This window comes from Saccopteryx bilineata, chromosome 1 (genome assembly GCF_036850765.1).
Source record: "Saccopteryx bilineata isolate mSacBil1 chromosome 1, mSacBil1_pri_phased_curated, whole genome shotgun sequence".
NCBI classification, from domain to species: domain Eukaryota; kingdom Metazoa; phylum Chordata; class Mammalia; order Chiroptera; family Emballonuridae; genus Saccopteryx; species Saccopteryx bilineata.
In genome coordinates this window covers 275,731,091-275,746,879 of record NC_089490.1, presented here as the reverse complement: position 1 = coordinate 275,746,879, position 15,789 = coordinate 275,731,091, and the positions used below count along the sequence as shown (strand labels likewise).

The following is a 15,789-nucleotide window of genomic DNA, read 5'->3' as shown; positions in this document are numbered from 1 at the left end:
ATACAATATTTTAAATAAAGAACAAGTAAATTTAAATCAACAAACTGACCAGTATTTCAATGAGAACTATGCTCCTCTCACTGACCACCAATGAAAGAGGTGCCCCTTCCGGAAGTGCAGTGGGGGCCAGATAAATGGCCTCAGGGGGCTGCATGCGGCCCGCGGGCTGTAGTTTGGGGACCCCTGCTCTATAGTCTAGGGTTGTGCCAGTTATATCCTGGGAAGCTAAGAAAACTGATCCTTCCTCCCTACAGTAAGGAGGGAGGGATTGTTAATCCCTTTAGTGGGGCAGTCCCTTGGTGTGTTCGGAATTGTGAATGCTATAGCTTCCTAGTAAATGGAATATTGTCACTTCCTACTGAAGCAGGCTTTCCAAGTTTGTTTCTTTTTTTTTTTTCCAGGTTTGTTTCTTTTTAATTTAAAGTCTGATTACCTTTGCTCCCTTTCCTTATTAATATTTAGCTATCTAGCTATGTTAACAAACTCATTTCGATTAGGTAAGTAAACGCCTAGGCACATGATTGCTGGATAGTGTGGCAAGAGTCTGTTTAGTTTTGTAAGAAATTGCCGAACTTTCTTCCAAAATAGCTGTACCCTCTTGCATTCCCACAAGATATGAATGAGAGTTCTTTCTGCTTTACATTCTCACCAGCATTTAATACTATCAATATTTTGGATTTTGCCATTCTAATAGGTGTGTTGTGATATCTCATTGTTTTAATTTGCAGTTCCCTGATAACATATGATATTGAGCATATTTTCAAATAACTGTCACTTGGTTGGGTTACTGCCCCACCCTGTGGGCCTAATGGAGATACTTCTTTTTCAAAGCAGAAAGAATTGGCTAATAATTAAAGGGGAAAATGTTTCTAGAGTGATTGGACCAAACATTCCCTTAACACACTTTTCAAAAAAGATAGGGAACCACGCTAATTTCAAGTAACATTTCCTTTTTTATATACTTTCAAATTAGACAGCACAATCAGAGCTAAAAACAGTAGGGAATGATTGATGCCTCCTCCCCCCACCAAGGGAGCCCTTGAAACCATGTTCTGCTGCTCTGCAGTGGGGGAAGCACCCAATCCAGGCTATTGACTACTTTGAAAAGAGCTAGACGCTAATTAATTTGAGCTCTTTCTACAATCCTTCCTCCCACATGTATATTTAGACTAGACCAACTAGATTCTAAGAGAGAAAGGAAATTGTTATCTCATTGAGAAATCCAGCTTATTTTTAACTCAATGATACTGAGTGAAATTTATTCTCTGCACTGGCTCCAACAAATCCTCTATAAGCTAATATTTATCAGGACATTAGCATATTTTTATTAAGGACCACCATGTCTACCACAGCAAGAGATGCAAAGAGCAAAGAGTGCTGGCTCTCTCCTCACCTTGATGGGGAGACAGGACTGATACACAGACACCAACAGGGATAGTAAACACCTACCAATAATGCAGCGGCCAGGAGTTTCAATGTCCAGCTTGACTCGGACACTGGTGCTATTGCAATCTCTTCTTTGACATTGAAGATTAGAACTGTCTGCTCGATACAACCCTGAAGGAGGAACTGCTCTTAGTGGGACTATGTGACACTGTGGCGGTTGTTGCTCTGAGATCCTCGATGGGAGCTCCTCACCTCATCCTGGCCAAGCTCTGATGAGCATCACTTTATAAAGTGAAATAGGAAGTTAAATGTCTTAACATTCTCTGGGGTTTGTCTCTGGCCCAAGAACCCTTCATTTACTATGGTTTTCACTCAGCTCTGATATTATATAAAACTTTCCCAAGTATTTTCTCTAAAACATACAGTTTTAATTACCACAGTCATTCTTTCTTAACCAGTTCATTTTAAGATATTGAAAAACCCGTTCTTCTACTGTAATCCGTAAAGCAGATGGGTTTTCAGCATCTTAGACAAAGTGTAAAGTTAAGGAGGCCAAGGAGTGCCTGTGGGAAGGTTCTTCTATTGGGAGGGCTGCATGTACAGAGTCTTCAAGAGCTGTTAGATACCACCTCCCCTTCTCTACCTGGGACAGAAACCATGCCTTATCAAGCAGAAATGATGCAAAACCCCAGTTCTCAGCTTACTGCTGACACCTTCCTTCATCTCTCCCTGCTCCAGTCCGTTTGGATCATCTGGCTTCCATGTGGTCAGATGCCCTTCCCTTTCATTTTCCGGTGGGGTAGAGAAACCCACCGTACTTCCAGAATCATGTTCTCTCCCATAGACATACAGCTTTCCGTTTGCCAATGGATATCTAGACAAACCACTAAATGCTGAAGAATTTTTATATTGCTCCATTAGACATGTATTCATATTAGGTAAAAACTAAATGCGTTAGGAGAACTGGGAATTGAAGAAATAATACATTTTATTTGTATTGTATTTGACAGAAATGAAGTTTTTATCAATGAAAGCTCAACATTCTGAATATCACCTTAGTCAGTGGTGATATAAATATTACGTTCCTGTCCCATTTTCTTTAGGAAAAAGTGAAGAATGTCATTTAAGAAAATTAAACTTGGAAAAGTGTTCACCTTCCCACAGTTTCTACACTGGTTCATGGTTGATTGATAGTGTTAATTAGATTGCATCACTCTCTGGAAAAGGTCTTAGATTAAGGTAAGAAAAACTATTTTGCTGACTTAGCAGTTTCATTGGTTTTCTTCAGGTAAGTAGGCTTTTGAAAGGACCTAAACCAGCTAGGACAATGCAACTGGAGCATTAAACTATCTCTGAGGTTAGAACAAACAGACAAAAGGCTGTCTTATAATAAACACAGTCTGGTTCTTTGTGAGGTAAAGATGATGTTTTGACACATGGATATTCGTCTTAGCTGTTAGGAAATTTTTTCTGTCCCTGGTCAAATGTGTGTATGGTTTTTTAATTCCTGGTGTGTTTTTTTTTTTAAAAAGCACAATCGACAAAGTCTTTATAAGTGTATTTGCTATTTATTGCTGCATAGCAATAATAGCGCTTAGAGGTATAAAACAACACATATTTATGACCTCCAAGTTTCTGAGGGTAGAGAGTTAGGTCATGGCTTAACAGGGTTTTCTGTGCAAGGTCTCACCAGATTGCCAGTCAATGTGTCAGCTGGCCTGGGGTCTCATCAGAGACTCTGCTGAGAAGTGATCTGCTTCCAAGCTTATGTGGTTGTTGACCAGGTACAGTTCCTGTGGTTGCAGGACTGAGGGCCTCAGTTTCTTGCTGGGTGTCTGCAGGAGGCTATTCAGCTCCTTGTCTTCACAGAGCAGCTTTCTACATGGCAGCCAGCTTCTTTAGGCTGGCAAGGGAGCATGTTGTCACAAGATGGGTGGGACCATCTATGTGTCATATTCATATAAGTCTTGGCACCTTTGCTATGAGGAGATGCAATGATAAACTTTATGTGTTAACTTGACTGGGACACATGGAACCCAGATATTTGGGAAAACATGATTCTGGGTGTGTTTGTGAGTTTGTTTCTAAAGGAAATATTATTTAAATTGATGACCTGAACAAAGCAGATTGTCTGCCACAGTGTGGGTAGGCCTCATTCAAGCTGTTGGAGGCCTAAATAGAACAAAAGGCTGAGTAAGAAAGAGTTCTCCCGTGACCTGACTTGATTCAAGCTGGAACATTGGTCTCTTCTGCCTTCAGACTGGAACTTATGCTATTGGTTCTCCTAGATCTCAGCCCTTTGGACTCAGATGGAAACTATGCAACTAACTTTCCTGAATCTCAGCTTGCCAACAACAGACTGGGGGACTTTTCAGCCTCCATGATGGTATAAGCCAATTCCTTATAATGAAATATATATAAGATCATATTTCATTATGATCTCCGAATATATTGTATTGAATAATCTCCAATTCTAATATCCTCTTGGACATACATATCCTGTTGGATTGGGTCTGTTTCCCCGGAGAGCCCTGACTGAGGAGAGAGGGGAATCACCAGGAGCTGGGGATCATGGAGCCACTGTGGATTCACTCTGCTACAGTAGCACATCTTATAAAGTTATTAAATCTTGTACTTATATGTAGAAAAATGCCACTTAAAGAGCACAAAACACTAAAAAAAAAAAGAGCACAAGACAAGGAGGTGCTCGCAGACTTTAAAAAGGATCGATAAGACAGCCACTGCAGTATGCTCAGCCCCATAGATACAGCGCTGGGGCTAGCGCAAGCAGGCCTGGGCCTGGGCAACTTTGGGCTGCTGAGGCAAAGAAGATCTGAAGAAGCCAAGAAGGCAGAACATCATCATACGCATTCTCTGTGCAGACTCGCCAGGTGGATAACAAGGAGAAGCACTCAGATGCTTCAGTCAGTTTCTCAGAGATTTTTAAATTCTGAGAGGTGGAAGACCATGTCTGCTGAAGAGAGAGGAACATTTGAAGGCTTGGCAAAGGCAGACAAGGTCTGTCATGAAAGAGAAATGACATATCACTTCGAAAGGGGAAGCAAAAGAGAAGTCCAAGGATCCCAGGCACCCAAGGGTTCTCCTTCGGCCTTGGCCTTGTTTTGTTCTGAGGATCGCCCAAAAGTCAAAGGGGAGCACCCAGCCTGCCCACTGGTGATGCTGTCAAGAGGCTGGAGAGATGTGGAGTCACGCGCTGCAGGTGACAGCCAACGGATGAGGGCGTGGCTGCTGAGCTGGATGGAGGAGTAACACAAAAGACAGAGCTGCGTACTCCGCCCATGGAAACCTGAGCAGCGGAATCATCACAGCTGAGGAGGAGGAGGGAGATGAAGAAGATGAAGGTGAAGAAAATGATGATAAATAAGTTGGTTTTAATGCAGTTTTTTTCTTGTCTATAAAGAACTTAACCCCCTTGTACACAACTCACTATTTTTAAAGAAAAAAATTAAAATGTAAAGCTGTGTGAGATTTGTTTTCAAACTGTACAGCGTCTTTTTTCTTTTTTTCTTTTGGTATGGTTACACACTACCAACTGTGTCTTTAGACAGCCCTGTCCGGGTGGTGTTTTCAGTGGCCACTCACCTCGCCTGGCACAGTGTGGGGATGGTAAGCTGGCATGGAAATTTAAAGCAGTTTCTTGTTGGTGCACGGCACAAATAATTAATATGGGATGGTAGCTGTTCGTCTTCAGTTGTTTCTGATGCACCTTATATGAAATAATTGTTGTTCTGTTAACTGAATACCATTCTGCCATTACAAAAAAAATTGTAGTTGTTTTGTCGACATTCTAAATGCTTCTAAATAAATACAAATTTTTTATTGAAAAAATAAAAAGATTTGATGAGCTAAGACCATGAAGACAGCAGAGTATCTTTCTCATAAATAGGTGATTTCAGTACTATTTTTGGTACAGAGTTGAATGCACCGGGTTGGAGCTGTGAGAGGGGAAGGGTGTCCTCTAATGAACATTAATTCATGTCCTGAAGCTCAGAATCACTGGGCAGGTTGACACATGATAGAAGATGAAGACAGTAACTTGGGGGAAAGAAAGGAGTTATATCAGGGCTGGGAGAGAGGCAGTTGAGCCCAAGCGAGGAACAGAGTAAGGAGGTGCGGCCAAGAAGCTGGGATGCCAGCCCTAGGACCCCTGGAGTTGGCTCGGTCATTGTGATAACTTAGTGCTGTCCTGTGCAAAGGCGTTAGTCATCAGGGTGCCTGGCCACAGCAGCAGCAACTCGCAGAACAGAAACTCCAGCAGGATGGCCAGGATAGGACCACTGGGCGCCTTTCCTTGTAATGAATTTGGTTAAAGCCCCTGAAAGGTGTGGCCACAGAGGGCTGGCACACCTGGCTCCTCAAAACAGCCCCCAAACATCTCCAGGAAAGAGCAAAACATTGAATCTCTCATAAATTTCTTTTTACTTGCGTCCTATCTGGTATCTTAATTCCCCCCCCCCAATTGTTCTAAAATATAATTGGATTTATAAACTCTGGATTAAAATTTTTTTTTTAGTATTGTGAAAACTTGATTCAAATCAGTTTTTTAGAACTGAGAGTCCTTTCTATGACCCCCAACAATAACTGCAAATCTCAGAGCATGGTTGCAAGCCTGCCTCAGAAGTGGGCTTGATCTGCAGTAGTGTCCTCCCCTCCACTCTGGCCTGGGATGGGAGACTGCCACTGGAGATGGCTTCCCCACACAAGTGACTGCTCAGGTGTCCTGCCTCTCTGGCATTTCTTTTTTTTTTTTTTTTGAACTGTGATGTCAAGGGGTCCAACCAATAGGACAGGGGGATCTAGAGATGGAATCACTGGGGCAGAGTGGTCCAAACTTCAGTGGCTGGGAACCCAGAGCAGAAATTGGCCTTGGATGCAGCAGAGATGGAGATGGCAGCCAGAGATTGAGCAAGGACGCATCGTGATGAAGCCTGTGCCTGTTGCCAACAGACAAAGGGACGGGGGAAAGTGGAGGTGACTTCTGCAGGAGGTCAATGGTGGGAGAGTGCCCGGACTGCACCAGTCAGTGTCTGGACAAGGACAAGGTTTGACCACTACAGTGGTCTGGGGTGGAGGTTTAGACACTATTGAGGGTTATAATGCCTTAATTCAGCCTTGTGTTTATTTTTGTCACATTTTTTTACTGGCCATTATTTTAGTTACTTATCTGTTTCTTGCCTGTCACTGTACCTGGGCAAGGAGTGTTTCTACCCTCTACCTAGCACCTCTGACTGTGCTTGGCACACACACCCAGTGACCAGTAAACTGCACTGAATGCATGCCTGGCCCTGAAGAAGTGTCTACTGAGGTCCGGACATGGGGTCAATAAGTTTTCTGTCTTGCTGGGTCGCCAAGATGGCAGTGAGTATGATCTTCCTACAGACAGTGGCAAACTGAGCAGGTAGCAGACAGCAAGGACTGATACCAGGCCCAGTGGTGTTTCTGAGGAAGGAACCTGGCATGCAGGTGTACTGGGTGAGAAGCAGGTAAAAGGTAAGGAAAGAAGTCCCTACCAAGAAGAGGGCCAAATGCTATTAGATCAAGCAGGGAGAAGCCAGGGTTTCTTTTTTTTTCTTTCTTTCTTTCTTTCTTTCTTTCTTTCTTTCTTTCTTTCTTTCTTTCTTCTTTCTTTCTTTCTTTCTTTCTTTCTTTTTTTTTTTTTTTTTGCATTTTTCTGAAGTTGGAAACAGGGAGGCAGTCAGACAGACTCCCGCATGTGCCCGACTGGGATCTACCAGGCATGCCCACCAGGGGGCGATGTTCTGGCCATCTGGGGCATCGCTCTGCCGCAATCAGAGCCATTCTAGCGCCTGAGGCAGAGGCCACAGAGCCATTCTCAGCGCCCAGGCAAACTTTGCTCCAATGGAGCCTTGGCTGCGGGAGGGGAAGAGAGAGACAGAGAGGAAGGAGAGGGGGAGGGCTGGAGAAGCAGATGGGCGCCTCTCCTGTGTGCCCTGGCCGGGAATCGAACCCAGGACTCCCGCATTCCAGGCAGACGCTCTACCACTGAGCTAACCAACCAGGGCTTAGGGTTTCTGAGTCAATAATAGGAAGGTACCAGCAGGCTGATAGAAAACCACTTGGGGTTAAAACAAGCAAGGCAGCCGGCAAGTGTAAGAAGATAACAACTTCTGGAACACCATTTGATAAGAAAACAGTGGGCCCTCCACAGCGGTACAGAAGAAGGCCAGAAGGACACGAACCTCTGAATCAGCCAAGTGACAGGTTCTAAAGTCAGGATTTATTTGGCAATCTTGGACTTCATCATAGCCCAGGATCCCCCAAATCTCATCATTGGTGAAGCTTGTCAGGACTGAGTCAGCGCTTTGAGAATGAGGTCAATAACGGTGTGGAGAGGCAGATGAGCAGGGATCAGGTGGCACTGTTGGTGGTGGAGGCAAACTGGCCCAGACAGGGGCTTTAACTTCTGGTAGTTGCTTCTGAACACCCCCACAGACCACCTTGTGCACCCACTTATTTTCTTCCAAAAAGACAGTGTTCCATTATGGGTCTGAAAACATACAAGCCAGTTGTGTTGGCAATTTAAATATGAATGTCCTTTAGCCAGAGGCAGCAACAGGCAGAACACTTGTTCAAACTGTCCTCTCGAGAGCTACAGGGCACTTTTTTTAGGACCTAGGCTCTCAGGCCACCTGGCCCCTCCCAGACTTTAGTAAGGCATGGAGCTCTCTTGCTGTGGGTTTGCTGTCTAGTGAGAAGCAAAGTAGGAACCATTTTTTTTTTTTTTTTAATTTAACCAGTGTGTTTTTAGCCCTAAGTCCCAAATTCTCTACCAGGTTTCCAATGGACTGGGGTGGATAGCCCAGAGGTGGCTGGTGCCGTCTGGCAACCCAGGGCTCAGAGAAGTCATATCCAGTGCGTGAGCCATGAAGGCCACGCTGTGCTCACAGAAAATGATTGGCACCCAACCTCCTGGGCACTGATCAACCTGGATGAAGGGAACCTCCGTGGTTGAAGTCTGCTGTTTATGATGGGGCTAGCATGCTGTTTAGGCAATAACTTGGAAAAATGCTAGAGTTTAATGGCCATTAGATTTCTGTCTATTGGAGGACTTGCCTGCAGAAAGCGGGGAGAACAGTTAACTCTGCACATTGAATGATGTGGTCCCTTGGCTGCTCTTATTTATTTTTTTATGTTAGTGAGTCAATGTCCTATGTAAATAATTAGCACATAACCATTTACTATCTGAACAATCTAACATATTAACAATAAGCCTTCTTATTTTGTTGAAGATGTGTCTGACAGCCTCATACACTGTGCCAAAGAATGATTTTGTGAGGAATTATAAGACAGAGAGCAGAAAATAAAATAGAAAATCACAAACATCTCTTTTCCTGTGATTTGGAAAAGATACATCCTTATAGGATAAGGCCATTTTTGGACTAGCTTTTTTTTTTAAAATAAAAAAAATAGGGTTAAAATTTTGATAATAAAGATTATTAGTTAATGTTTGTTTTTTTCTGGTCAAGCCAGTTTGCACTGTGCCTGGAGAACTTCCACTGTGAGCGAACCTGTAGTTTTTAAACTACAAAGTTTAGTTTATGCAATGTAAATGTATGTATATTTAAGAATTAAGTAAATGTAAGAATATTTAATGGTAAGAAGTAAATAAGTTATGTCTTATGAGTGTTAATGGGATAATATTCATATTTGGAGGACTTCCAATTTGAGAATGAATTTTTATGGATTTCAACAGTTCACATCAGGAGCTATGTGAAAGGTTGACAGATGTAGGAGCCTGAGAACTCTTGCATTATAAATCATTAAATGTCTTAATCATTTCTTGACCAGCTGTGAATCTCTAGAAAAGTAGGACAACTGTGCAGTAATAATTTTTATGTGTGTATTACATTCTTTGCAGTGAGTGCCAAGCTTTTGAAAAATAAAATGATTTTTATTTATCCAAATTGAAATTTTTTCTTTTTAAATACAGCACTTTAAGTTTAAATTATGTTTTGCCTACCAACTTGAACTGCGATCTCTTATGACACTGTGGTCTCTATTTAATGTTGCTTCCAAATCTTCTAATACCACATTTATAATTCAGTATGCCGTGTGATAAACACTCCTGAGCTTTGACCATGAAGGGAAACTTTCGCTCATTTTAAGTGAAGAAAAGATGAGTGTTAGGAATATGATTTCTAAAATGTGCAATGGTGCACTTATTAAATTCACACTGGGAATGGTCTCAAGGAACAAGCCAAAAATTAAGAAATTTAATTATTATTTAAAATTTCCTAAGTTTCAACAGAAATTCACCTAAATTTTCAAACTCAGAGTTAAAAGATTAAGAAACTGGTATGATGTTCTTGTGTATAAATTGTCGACCAACAGTGTTTATTGTTTATTTATGATCAAATGGTGGTAAAAATGCAAGAGATGAATTATTTGGCTTTTCATTGGCATTAAATAGTTCACATTTAAAAAAGAGAGAAAGGATAAGAGATCACAAGAAGGAAAGGAAGGGAGAAAGACAGAAAGAGAAAGAGAGAAAAGAAAGGAGCTGTTGGTTTTCCAAAGCAGCCTTGCGTTTTGCACCCTACCAGCAATGTATGTTGTAAGCATTTCAGTTGCTTCACATCCTCGACACTTACGCTTTTTCATTGGAACCATTTCATTGGAACCACTACCAACCTATGTGTAGTGATAGGTTTATGGTTTTAATTTGCATTTTCCGAATGACTAAAGATGGCAAACATCTTTTCGTGTGCTCATTTACCACAGGTACGTCTTTAGTGGGGTGTCCCACTTTTGCTCACTTAAAAATATTGCCTTCAACTGACACTCCTAAATGGTTTGCATATCTGCCTCCTTTCCCCGCTCTCACCAGCACTTCTCTGGTCCAGAGCCTCATTTTCTCTGGTCTAGACTCCCTGTCTCCTAGCCCTTTGTCCTGCCACCACCGCTGCATCGTCCACAGTGCGTCCAGAGACCTCGTTCAGTATCTAGAGGCGCTGACGTGGTCATTCTCCTGCTCACACTTCTGTGGTGGGCCCTGAATAACAGACTCTTTCCATCCCCCGCCAACTGCCACCTGGGTGCCTTCTCTGTATGTCTCTCACCTGTTTCATCCGAGTCCCTACCATTCCCACTTTTGTTTTGTTTGTTGGCTAAATGCAGACCCATGAAGCCTCTTTGTTCTTTCTCTCCTATGGCCTCTGCAGATATGAATGGCCTCCACCAAAGTTATTTCCCAAGCAGACTTGGAGACCCTCTGTTTTTTACATTTTCTGTAATGTAAACCTGATATTGTATGGTCCGTGTTTGTACAGCTGTCTCTACACTAGGCCACAGCTCTTCTGAGGACAAGACTGTATTTGGCCTTTGTCCCCTTGTCTGTTTCAGTGCTTGGTCACAGTGGACACTCCAGAGATGTACTGACAGAGTACCTAACCCAGCTTTCTCCCTTGGGATAGGCGACTCAGGATTAAGTACCTATTCTCTGTTAAAATACTCCTTTCAGTGTGCAGGAACTGTCATCAAATCTCAGAGGAGTTCATGAACTCTTTGTGCAGTCTCCCTTCCCCAGCAACAATGTTGAGAAAGGAAGGTGGCAGACCCTCAGCGCTAAGAATGCAATGGTTACCTTAGTTGCCTGCATGGAGCTCTCCAAGGTCCTGTGAGTGTCCCTGCACACAGCGCTCTGATTCCAGGGACAGGCCTTCCTCTTGGTTCATTTTCTCCTGTTGTATTTACAACATCCTGGCTTCACTTTCCCCACAAGCTCCTGCACGCCATGGCCCGTTTCTGTATCCTTTTCTTTAATTAAAAATTTAAAGGTACATAAAACTACAAAGTATAGCATAGCCACCCAACATAAATATTAATATTTGGAAATAAAGATTTGATATACAGTCGTTCCTTGCCATATCGCGGTTCACTTTTTGCGGTCTCACTATATCGCAGATTTAAAAATTGTATATATATAATTTTGTATTGAGGATTTTTCGCTATATCGCAGGATTTTGTGGTATATAGGTATTTTTATATATTTATTATTTTAATTGTTTTTGTGGTAAAATAAGCAAAATAAGTGTGGGAAAGGTTTATGAGAGTTCAGGGAGGGTTTAAAAAGCCTTAAATATATATAAATAATAAAATAAATATAAGGTTGCTACTCCGTGGATTTTCGCCTATTGCAGGGGGTTCTGGAATCTAACCCCCACGATAGATGAGGGACCACTGTATTTGCTTCAGCTCTTTATTCATTCGTTTTTGCTTTAGATCTTTAAAACAAACAAGACAGAAGAAAAATACCCATCACAGAATGCTGAAGTCGCCTATATTCCCCTCCTCCATTACAGTCTCTTCTCATCTTCAAAGATAACCACACTCACGGACTTATGGATATCTGCTCCATCTTTTTATACCTTTACTACACATCTCCATAGATACCATTACTTTGTGTTTCCCTTTCAGAATGCAAACACTGTATCACTCTCTATGAATTGTTCTGCTACCTGCTTCTTTCATTAGGAAGACAGCAAGGTTGTCCTGTTCTAGTCTGAGTTTTGTTTCAAAGTTCACTTTGAAGGGAACTTCTTACCAGCTCTCTTGGAGAGAGTATGAAATCATCCAGGTGACAGACAGATTGGAGAGAGTGCTTTTCTGTGATTCCCATGAATCAAATGTTGAGCCTCCCGGGTGAGCCTGTGTTTCTTGGCTTTTGGTCATTTGTTATATTTTCTAGAATAGCCTTAATTTTACCTTCTCCCTCTTTTGCCAAATTCTTTTTAACTTTCTAGATTCGTTGTTCTTAGATAATTTTTTGTATTGATAGCATTCTGTCGTTTTATAGGTGTAATAACATGTTTTTTAAAATTAGCTTTATTGAGGTATAATGACCATACAATGAATCACTAATATTTAAAGTGTATAATTTGACTCATGCAACCATAAAAACTTCACACACAACCAAGATAATGAACAGTAACCCTAAATGTGTTCTTACGTCTTTTTATAACCTCCCCTATGTCCCCAGCCCCAAGCAAGCACTCATTTGTACACATGTAGTATGTACTTTTTTATCTGGCTTCTTTCAGTCAGCATAATGATTTCTGAGATATAGTCATGTTGGTGCTGGTGTTTATAGTGCAGGATAGTATTACATTGTATGGATAGACCAGGATATAGTCAGTCATTCCCTGCCCGGTGTTGGTGTTCCCTGCCGAGATGTTAAATCTTAAATGCCAGGGCTTCCGGAATGTCAATGGACAGTTGGTTTATAGCTTCTGACTGTTACAAATAAATCTGCTTTAAATATTCATGGAAAAGTCTTTGTATAGACACATGCTTTCCTTTCTCTTGGATAATTACTTAGGTGTGAAATGTTTGGATCATATAGTAAGTGTATGAAACTCAGTGCTCTCCAAACCAGTTGCACCATTTCATATTCTTACTAGCAATATGTGAGTTCCAGGGCTCCATATCCTTGCCATGCCTTTGTAAAAAAAAAAAAAAAAATTATTTAGAGAGAGAGAGGAACAGGCAGGAACAGACAGGGAGAGAGATTAGGAGCATCAATTTATAGTTGTGGCACCTTAGTTGTTTATTTATTTATTTATTTTTTTAAAAGCTTAGTTTTATTCTTTTTTTCTTTTTTTTTATTAGAGAGGAGAGAGAGAGAGAGACAGAGAGGGAGAGAGAGGAGAGAGAGAAGGGGGAGGAGCTGGAAGCATCAACTCCCATATGTGCCTTGACCAGGCAAGCCCAGGCTTAGTCGTTTATTGATTGCTTTCTCATATATGCCTTGACCAGGGGGCTCCAGCTGAGCTAGTGACCTCTTGCTCAAGCCAGCACCCTCAGGCTCAAGCCAGTGACCTTGGACTTTAAGCCAGAGACCATAGGATCATATCTATGATCCCATTCTCAAGCCAGCGACCTTGGGATTTTTTTTTTTTCCTGTTTTTTTTCTGAAGCTAGAAATGGGGAGGCAGTCAGACAGACTTCCGCATGCGCCCGACCGGGATCCACCCGGCACGCCCACCAGGGGGCGTCGCTCTGTTGCGACCAGAGCCAGTGCAGTGCCTGAGGCAGAGGCCACAGAGCCATCCCCAGCGCCCGGGCCATCTTTGCTCCAATGGAGCCTTGGCTGCGGGAGGGGAAGAGAGAGACAGAGAGGAAGGAGAAGGGGAGGGGTGGAGAAGCAGATGGGCGCTTCTCCAGTGTGCCCTGGCCGGGAATCGAACCCGGGACTTCTGCACGCCAGGTCAACGCTCTACCACTGAGCCAACCGGCCAGGGCCGACCTTGGGGTTTTGAACCTGGGTCCTCAACATCCCAGACTGACGCTCTATTCACTGTGCCACTGCTTGGTCAGACTTTAATTTTTTTTTTTTTTTGTAGTTTTCTGAAGCTGGAAATGGGGAGAGACAGTCAGACAGACTCCCGCATGCGCCCGACCGGGATCCACCCGGCACGCCCACCAGGGGGCGACACTCTGCCCCCCAGGGGGCGATGCTCTGCCCCTCTGGGGCATCGCTCTGTTGCGACCAGAGCCACTCTAGCGCCTGGGGCAGAGGCCAAGGAGCCATCCCCAGCGCCCGGGCCATCTTTGCTCCAATGGAGCCTCGCTGCTGGAGGGGAAAAGAGACAGAGAGGAAGGAGAGGGGGATGGGTGGAGAAGTAGATGGGCGCTTCTCCAGTGTGCCCTGGCCGGGAATCAAACCTGGGACTTCTGCACGCCAGGCCGACACTCTACCACTGAGCCAACCAGCCAGGGCCGAAATTACAATTTTTAAAAATATTTCCTTTTGCTCCTGGAATGGTATTTTTGCCATAGGCACTCATTTTTCTTTAAACATGTAAACTTTTCTAAGTATCCAGTGATTGATGGTCATAATTTCACATTTTTAAAAAATACCAGCAATGCTAGAGTAGAAGCCTGTAACTGAGGGCTCCACGTGCCCTGGCTCCCTGTGCAGCACAAGGCAGGTGACCAACCATCATGCTGGAGGACACTTAAAGACTGAAATGTGAACAGCTGTATTTCCTGGGATGCCAACATCTAGTTGCTCTGGTTCTCCCCAGGTATCACTTTTATGTATGAGGCACCCGTTTTTTGCCCACCCTACCTTGCTTTTCCCTGGGAATGGGTATGTGGCTAATTTCTGAGCTTTATATATATGCTGTTTGCAGAAGCAGGATTGAGGAGAGATCCTGTTGTCTGTGCACAGACTTCCAGTTGGCCATCATTTTGAGGTGTACATTTCTTCTCTATTCCATCAGCCCTGGCATTTAAGATTTAGCATCTCAGCAGGGAACACTGGGCTCTCTCCATCCTCACAGCACCTCTTGTCCCCATTTCCACAAGTTCTGTAGTTTTGATGCAATGATGACCCTCTCATTCTCTTTATGGGACCACTCCCTCCTATGCCTTCAAATTCCTTTAGAGCTACAATAAGAGGGTTCAGGATAGGGAGGGTAAGTAAAAGCACCAGGTTCAGTTTGTCATATTTAACTGGAAACTTTTATGTGTACTCTTAAAAATTATAAAAATGCTGCCTAATGTTTTTTAAAAAGGAAAATATTCTTTCCAAATTATAAGAAGTAAACAAAGGAAATCACAAATAAAAAATAAACTATAAGAAGTAAACAAAGGAAATCACAAATAAAAAACCAGAAAACAAAATAAAAGATAGAACATTTCAGCAATTAAGATAACTTCAGCTAACTTACTAAATGGCAAAGTCTATTTATTATGTTGTTCAAGACAATTTAAAAAATACCCTTTAAAAACTTGGAATGAGAAAATAGGGAAATACCGATGAATTTATTTTAAAAAATGCATTGTGACGATATTCTTATCAAAATAGAATTCAAAGCAAAAAGTATTCAGTGGCAAGATTATTTTATATGAGTAACAGGTACAGAATGTAAGGTGGGAAGTTCTGCATAACAACAGCATTGAAACAGAGATACAAGAAAAATAAGCTTATAGAGGATTTCAACAATGTAATTAATATGTTTGAATCACAAACAGCATAAAATTTAAAAAAAGTCTTGTTATAAAAGGATTGAGGCTACAAAGGAAAACTCTAAATCCACAAAGGAGAAATTCTACATGAAGGACCTCTACTCTATCCACACACATGAAAAAAAAAAACAATGAACAACCTTTAAATAAAATCTCCAAATAGTTGGAAAGTAAAATGCATCACTCCAAACAGTTTCCTAAAAACATGTAGATGGAAATGAACCTGAAAAATACAGCAGGAGACAATCTAGGGTCATAATGATAGGGACATTACTAAACTGAAGAAAGTGTGGTCAATATTACTAAGCAGAAAAATAGCCTTATAAGCTAAAAATATGCTTGCTAAGAAAATAAATGCATGAAACATTCCTTCTAAAAAATAAATGTCAG

General features: G+C 42.1%; 1 non-coding gene across 1 annotated transcript; it reads right to left on the bottom strand.

The window, feature by feature from the left end:
- Window positions 1–7,354: 7,354 nt before the first annotated feature.
- On the bottom strand, window positions 7,355–7,430 carry TRNAS-GGA (transfer RNA serine (anticodon GGA)). Its single transcript has one exon. It is a non-coding gene; the product is annotated as a tRNA-Ser (tRNA).
- Window positions 7,431–15,789: the final 8,359 nt, after the last annotated feature.